We start from the raw sequence: 8,055 nt of genomic DNA on the forward strand, positions 1-8,055 counted from the left end.
GGGCGGCAGAGCCATCGCGCTTGTCCGGGTGGCAGAGGAGGACCAGACTATTCACAAATAGCGGCCCAACGACTCCCAGAGCCGGTCGTGCGGCAGGCGAGGTCTGCTCTCATCACAAGAGGCTTTAGGGAGTGCTCAGGCAACGGTCAGCCCGCAGCCTTCTTGGCAACACCCAAGGGAACCAGGCCACTCGCGTCTCTCGCCTTCATTTTGGACACGAGCGCCTGTGGAGGGACGGCCGGAGTCAACGTGGGGTTTGCCCGCCCTCCAATAGTGTCAAAAGACCGCCGCACAAGTCTCTGACTGACTCTTAGAACAGACAGAAAGAGTTTGTCAAATCTGTCAAAAAATTGACAAAGTGTCAAAAATTCGACTTCCAAGAGCTCTCCGGCATGCACTCATACCTGTCATTAAAGTGCTATGCCCGTGGAACCGTTTTTCGGATGCCTTTCAGAACGGTCCCGCGCCGCCATTTTGTTCTAAAAATCGTGTTCCCATATATCTCCGGGTACCCCGCCAACCTCACTGCGGAAAAACTACAAGTGGCACTGAATGGGTCTGAATTCCAAATTTGACTGCATCGGTCTGGAACTCGGTCCGGTCAAAACCGTTTGGATTTTTCTCGGTCCGGACTTCCGCGACAGACAAAGTTAAAGTTTTCGGGCTGCAGGCACAAAACGACAGCTGGCCATTTGCCGGGCTCAATTCACCCAATTCCTCCGGCACTTCGGAGCACATGTTCGGTGTAAGTTTGCGAATCTTTCCCGATGCTGCAGCATTTTCCTCCGCTGACACTTAGAATATTTTTCACACTTTGCTGAAAATTTTTCTAAGTGTTTTTTTCCAAGTTTTCCTGGTTACTGATTTCTTCTTTTTAAACATTTTTCTAAGTTTTTCTGGTTACTGATTTCTTCTTTTTAAACATTTTTCGCAGTTTGTCTGGTTACTGATTTCTTCTTTTTAAACATTTTTCGCCGTTTTTCTGGTTACTGATTTCTTCTTTTTAAACATTTTTCGCCGTTTTTCTGGTTACTGATTTCTTCTTTTTAAACATTTTTCTAAGTTTTTCTGGTTACTCATTTCTTCTTTTTAAACATTTTTCTAAGTTTTTCTGGTTACTGATTTCTTCTTTTTAAACGTTTTTCTGGTTACTCATTTCTTCTTTTTAAACATTTTTCTAAGTTTTTCTGGTTACTCACTTCTTCTTTTTAAACATTTTTCGCCGTTTTTCTGGTTACTGATTTCTTCTTTTTAAACATTTTTCTAAGTTTTTCTGGTTACTCATTTCTTCTTTTTAAACATTTTTCTAAGTTTTTCTGGTTACTCATTTCTTCTTTTTAAACATTTTTCTAAGTTTTTCTGGTTACTGATTTCTTCTTTTTAAACATTTTTCTAAGTTTTTCTGGTTACTGATTTCTTCTTTTTAAACATTTTTCTAAGTTTTCCTGGTTACTCATTTCTTCTTTTTAAACATTTTTCTAAGTTTTCCTGGTTACTCATTTCTTCTTTTTAAACATTTTTCTAAGTTTTCCTGGTTACTGATTTCTTCTTTTTAAACATTTTTCGCAGTTTTTCTGGTTACTGATTTCTTCTTTTTAAACATTTTTTCGCAGTTTGTCTGGTTACTGATTTCTTCTTTTTAAACATTTTTCGCCGTTTTTCTGGTTACTGATTTCTTCTTTTTAAACATTTTTCGCCGTTTTTCTGGTTACTGATTTCTTCTTTTTAAGCATTTTTCTAAGTTTTTCTGGTTACTCATTTCTTCTTTTTAAACATTTTTCTAAGTTTTTCTGGTTACTGATTTCTTCTTTTTAAACATTTTTCTAAGTTTTTCTGGTTACTCATTTCTTCTTTTTAAACATTTTTCTAAGTTTTTCTGGTTACTCACTTCTTCTTTTTAAACATTTTTCTAAGTTTTTCTGGTTACTGATTTCTTCTTTTTAAACATTTTTCGCCGTTTTTCTGGTTACTGATTTCTTCTTTTTAAACATTTTTCTAAGTTTTTCTGGTTACTCATTTCTTCTTTTTAAACATTTTTCTAAGTTTTTCTGGTTACTGATTTCTTCTTTTTAAACATTTTTCTAAGTTTTCCTGGTTACTGATTTCTTCTTTTTAAACATTTTTCGCAGTTTTTCTGGTTACTGATTTCTTCTTTTTAAACATTTTTCTAAGTTTTCCTGGTTACTGATTTCTTCTTTTTAAACATTTTTCGCAGTTTTTCTGGTTACTGATTTCTTCTTTTTAAACATTTTTCTAAGTTTTTCTGGTTACTGATTTCTTCTTTTTAAACATTTTTCTAAGTTTTTCTGGTTACTCACTTCTTCTTTTTAAACATTTTTCTAAGTTTTCCTGGTTACTGATTTCTTCTTTTTAAACATTTTTCGCAGTTTGTCTGGTTACTGATTTCTTCTTTTTAAACATTTTTCGCAGTTTTTCTGGTTACTGATTTCTTCTTTTTAAACATTTTTCTAAGTTTTTCTGGTTACTCACTTCTTCTTTTATAACATTTTTCTAAGTTTTCCTGGTTACTGATTTCTTCTTTTTAAACATTTTTCTAAGTTTTCCTGGTTACTGATTTCTTCTTTTTAAACATTTTTCTAAGTTTTCCTGGTTACTGATTTCTTCTTTTTAAACATTTTTCTAAGTTTTTCTGGTTACTCATTTCTTCTTTTTAAACATTTTTCGCAGTTTTTCTGGTTACTGATTTCTTCTTTTTAAACATTTTCCTAAGTTTTCCTGGTTACTGATTTCTTCTTTTTAAACATTTTTCTAAGTTTTCCTGGTTACTCATTTCTTCTTTTTGATCATTTTTCTAAGTTTTCCTGGTTACTGATTTCTTCGTTTTGAACATTTTTCTAAGTTTTCCTGGTTACTCACTTCTTCTTTTCAAACATTTTTCTTCGTTTTTCTGTTTACTCATTTAGCACTTTCAGGCACTTTCCCATCATTTCCTCGTTCCCGATTTCACCCTTTAAAACGCTTTCGGGCATTTCCCTAAGTTTTGCGGTTCACTCGTTTGGGACTCACTGACACCTTCTCTAGCTTCCCTGCTCACTTTTTTCGTACTGTTGAGAAAATTCGAACCCTTTCCTTAACTATGCCGGTTACTGACTTCACCGCTTCAGACCCTTGTCCCCGTAATGAAAGATACCATTTCCCACCGTGGGAAATGCACGAAAATCGGACTGAACACGGGGGAGGCTCCCCCCTCGAAGGCGAGACCGTCGGCAGAACCGCCGGGTCAAACCCGGCCGAGCTACCCGGCTTACAAGTCTCAAAGTCGGTATGAGCAGTCACGTCCACCCCCATTCCCTTTTGGACCACTTCCCACGGTTCCAAATGCATGAAAATCGGCCTGTACACGGGGGAGGCACCCGCCTCGAAGACGAGACCGTCGGCAGAACCGCCGGGTCAAACCCGGCTGAGCTACCCGGCTCGGAAGCGCCAAAGTCGGGTTGAGCAGTCACATTCACTCCCATCGACGTTTGGACCACTTCCCACGGTTCGAAATGCACGGAAATCGGCCTGTACACGGGGGAGGCACCCGCCTCGAAGAGGAGACTGTCGGCAGAACCGCCGGGTCAAACCCGGCTGTGCTAACCGGCTCGGAAGCGCCAAAGTCGGGTTGAGCAGTCACATTCACTCCCATCCCCTTTTGGGCAACTTCCCACGGTTGGAAATGCATGGAAATCGGACTGAACACGGGGGAGGCTCCCCCCTCGAAGGCGAGACCGTCGGCAGAACCGCAGGATCAAACCCGGCTGAGCTACCCGGCTTACAAGTCTCAAAGTCGGTATGAGCAGACACGTCCACCCCCATTCCCTTTTGGACCACTTCCCACGGTTCGAAATGCATGAAAATCGGCCTGTATACGGGGGAGGCACCCGCCTCGAAGACGAGACCGTCGGCAGACCCGCCGGGTCAAACCCGGCTGAGCTACCCGGCTCGGAAGCGCCAAAGTCGGGTTGAGCAGTCACATTCACTCCCATCCCCTTTTGGACCACTTCCCACGGTTCGAAATGCACGAAAATCGGCCTGTACACGGGGGAGGCACCCGCCTCGAAGACGAGACCGTCGGCAGAACCGCCGGAACAAACCCGGCTGAGCTACCCGGCTTACAAGTCTCAAAGTCGGTATGAGCAGACACGTCCACCCCCATTCCCTTTTGGACCACTTCCCACGGTTCGAAATGCATGAAAATCGGCCTGTATACGGGGGAGGCACCCGCCTCGAAGACGAGACCGTCGGCAGACCCGCCGGGTCAAACCCGGCTGAGCTACCCGGCTCGGAAGCGCCAAAGTCGGGTTGAGCAGTCACATTCACTCCCATCCCCTTTTGAACCTCTTCCCACCGTTGGAAATGCACGAAAATCGGCCTGTACACGGGGGAGGCTCCCCCCTCGAAGGCGAGACCGTCGGCAGAACCGCCGGGTCAAACCCGGCTGAGCTACCCGGCTTACAAGTCTCGAAGTCGGGTTGAGCAGTCACATTCACTCCCATCGACTTTTGGGCAACTTCCCACCGTTGCAAATGCATGAAAATCGGCCTGTACACGGGGGAGGCACCCGCCTCGAAGTCGAGACCGTCGGCAGAACCGCCGGGTCCAACCCGGCTGAGCTACCCGGCTTACAAGTCTCAAAGCCGGGTTGGGCAGTCACGTTCACCCCCATTCCCTTTTGGATCACTTCCCACGGTTCGAAATGCACGAAAACCGGCCTGTACACGGGGGAGGGTCCGCCCTCGAAGGCGAGACCGTCGGCAGAACCGCCGGGTCAAACCTGGCTGAGCTACCCGGCTTACAAGTCTCAAAGTCGGGTTGAGCAGTCACGTTCACTCCCATCGACTTTTAGACCACTTCCCACGGTTCGAAATGCACGAAAATCGGCCTGTACACGGGGGAGGCACCCGCCTCGAAGACGAGACCGTCGGCAGAACCGCCGGGTCAAACCCGGCCGAGCTACCCGGGTTAGAAGCCTCAGAGTCGGGTTGAGCAGTCACGTTCACTCCCATCGACTTTTAGACCACTTCCCACGGTTGGAAATGCACGAAAATCGGCCTGTACACGGGGGTGGCATCCGCCTCGAAGACGAGACCGTCGGCAGAACCGCCGGGTCAAACCCGGCTGAGCTACCCGGCTTACAAGTCTCAAAGTCGGGTTGAGCAGTCACATTCACTCCCATCGACTTTTGGGCAACTTCCCACGGTTCGAAATGCACAAGATTCGGCCTGAACACGGGGGACGCTCCCCCCTCGAAGGCGAGACCGTCGGCAGACCCGCCGGGTCAAACCCGGCTGAGCTACCCGGCTCGGAAGCGCCAAAGTCGGTATGAGCAGTCACGTTCACTCCCATCCCCTTTTGGACCGCTTCCCACGGTACGAAATGCATGAAAATCGGCCTGTACACGGGGGAGGCACCCGCCTCGAAGACGAGACCGTCGGCAGAACCGCCGGGTCAAACCCGGCTGAGCTACCCGGCTTACAAGTCTCAAAGTCGGGTTGAGCAGTCACATTCACTCCCATCGACTTTTGGGCAACTTCCCACGGTTCGAAATGCACAAAATTCGGCCTGAACACGGGGGACGCTCCCCCCTCGAAGGCGAGACCGTCGGCAGAACCGCCGGGTCAAACCCGGCTGAGCTACCCGGCTTAAAAGTCTCAAAGTCGGTATGAGCAGTCACATTCACCCCCATTCCCTTTTGGACCACTTCCCACGGTTGGAAATGCATGAAAATCGGCCTGGACACGGGGGAGGCTCCCCCCTCGATGACGAGACCGTCGGCAGAACCGCCGGAACAAACCCGGCTGAGCTACCCGGCTTACAAGTCTCAAAGTCGGTATGAGCAGACACGTCCACCCCCATTCCCTTTTGGACCACTTCCCACCGTTGGAAATGCACGAAAATCGGCCTGTACACGGGGGAGGCACCGGCCTCGAAGACGAGACCGTCGGCAGAACCGCCGGATCAAACCCGGCCGAGCTACCCGGGTTAGAAGCCTCAGAGTCGGGTTGAGCAGTCACATTCACTCCCATCCCCTTTTGAACCTCTTCCCACCGTTGGAAATGCACGAAAATCGGCCTGTACACGGGGGAGGCTCCCCCCTCGAAGGCGAGACCGTCGGCAGAACCGCCGGGTCAAACCCGGCTGAGCTACCCGGCTTAAAAGTCTCAAAGTCGGGTTGAGCAGTCACATTCACTCCCATCGACTTTTGGGCAACTTCCCACCGTTGCAAATGCATGAAAATCGGCCTGTACACGGGGGAGGCTCCGCCCTCGAAGGCGAGACCGACGGCAGAACCGCCGGGTCAAACCCGGCCGGGCTACCCGGGTTAGAAGCCTCAGAGTCGGGTTGAGCAGTCGCATTCACCCCCATCCCCTTTTGAACCTCTTCCCACCGTTGGAAATGCACGAAAATCGGCCTGTACACGGGGGAGGCACCGGCCTCGAAGACGAGACCGTCGGCAGAACCGCCGGATCAAACCCGGCCGAGCTACCCGGGTTAGAAGCCTCAGAGTCGGGTTGAGCAGTCACATTCACTCCCATCCCCTTTTGAACCTCTTCCCACCGTTGGAAATGCACGGAAATCGGCCTGTACACGGGGGAGGCTCCCCCCTCGAAGGCGAGACCGTCGGCAGAACCGCCGGGTCAAACCCGGCTGAGCTACCCGGCTTACAAGTCTCAAAGTCGGTATGAGCAGACACGTCCACCCCCATTCCCTTTTGGACCACTTCCCACCGTTGGAAATGCACGAAAATCGGCCTGTACACGGGGGAGGCACCGGCCTCGAAGACGAGACCGTCGGCAGAACCGCCGGATCAAACCCGGCCGAGCTACCCGGGTTAGAAGCCTCAGAGTCGGGTTGAGCAGTCACATTCACTCCCATCCCCTTTTGAACCTCTTCCCACCGTTGGAAATGCACGAAAATCGGCCTGTACACGGGGGAGGCTCCCCCCTCGAAGGCGAGACCGTCGGCAGAACCGCCGGGTCAAACCCGGCTGAGCTACCCGGCTTAAAAGTCTCAAAGTCGGGTTGAGCAGTCACATTCACTCCCATCGACTTTTGGGCAACTTCCCACCGTTGCAAATGCATGAAAATCGGCCTGTACACGGGGGAGGCTCCGCCCTCGAAGGCGAGACCGACGGCAGAACCGCCGGGTCAAACCCGGCCGGGCTACCCGGCTCGGAAGCGCCAAAGTCGGGTTGAGCAGTCACATTCACCCCCATCCCCTTTTGGGCCACTTCCCACGGTTCGAAATGCATGAAAATCGGCCTGTACACGGGGGACGCTCCCCCCTCGAAGGCGAGGCAGTCGGCAGAACCGCCGGGTCAAACCCGGCTGAGCTACCCGGGTTAGATGCCTCAAAGTCGGGTTGAGCAGTCACATTCACCCCCATCCCCTTTCGGCCCCCTTCCCACGGTTGGAAATGCATGAAAATCGGCCTGTACACGGTGGGCGCTCCCCCCTCGAAGGTGAGACCTTCGGCAGAACCGCCGGGTCAAATCCTGCCGAGCTACCCGCGTTAGAGGTCTCAATGTCGGCTTCAGCAGTCACATTCAATCCCATTCCCGTTTGGACCTCTTCCCGCCGATGGAAATGCACAAAATTCGGCCTGAACACGCGGGGCGCTCCCCCCTCGAAGGCGAGACCGTCGCCAGAACCGCCGGGTCAAATCCGGCTGAGCTACCCGCGTTACAGGTCTCAAAGTCGGGTTGAGCAGTCACGTTCACCCCCATCCCCTTTCGGACCCCTTCCCACGGTTGGAAATGCATGAAAATCGGCCTGTACACGGTGGGCGCTCCCCCCTCGAAGGTGAGACCTTCGGCAGAACCGCCGGGTCAAATCCGGCCGAGCTACCCGCGTTAGAGGTCTCAATGTCGGCTTCAGCAGTCACATTCAATCCCATTCCCGTTTGGACCTCTTCCCGCCGATGGAAATGCACAAAATTCGGCCTGAACACGCGGGACGCTCCCCCCTCGAAGGTGAGACCTTCGGCAGAACCGCCGGGTCAAATCCGGCCGAGCTACCCGCGTTAGAGGTCTCAATGTCGGCTTCAGCAGTC

This window comes from Chiloscyllium punctatum, unplaced genomic scaffold (assembly GCF_047496795.1).
Source record: "Chiloscyllium punctatum isolate Juve2018m unplaced genomic scaffold, sChiPun1.3 scaffold_937, whole genome shotgun sequence".
NCBI classification, from domain to species: domain Eukaryota; kingdom Metazoa; phylum Chordata; class Chondrichthyes; order Orectolobiformes; family Hemiscylliidae; genus Chiloscyllium; species Chiloscyllium punctatum.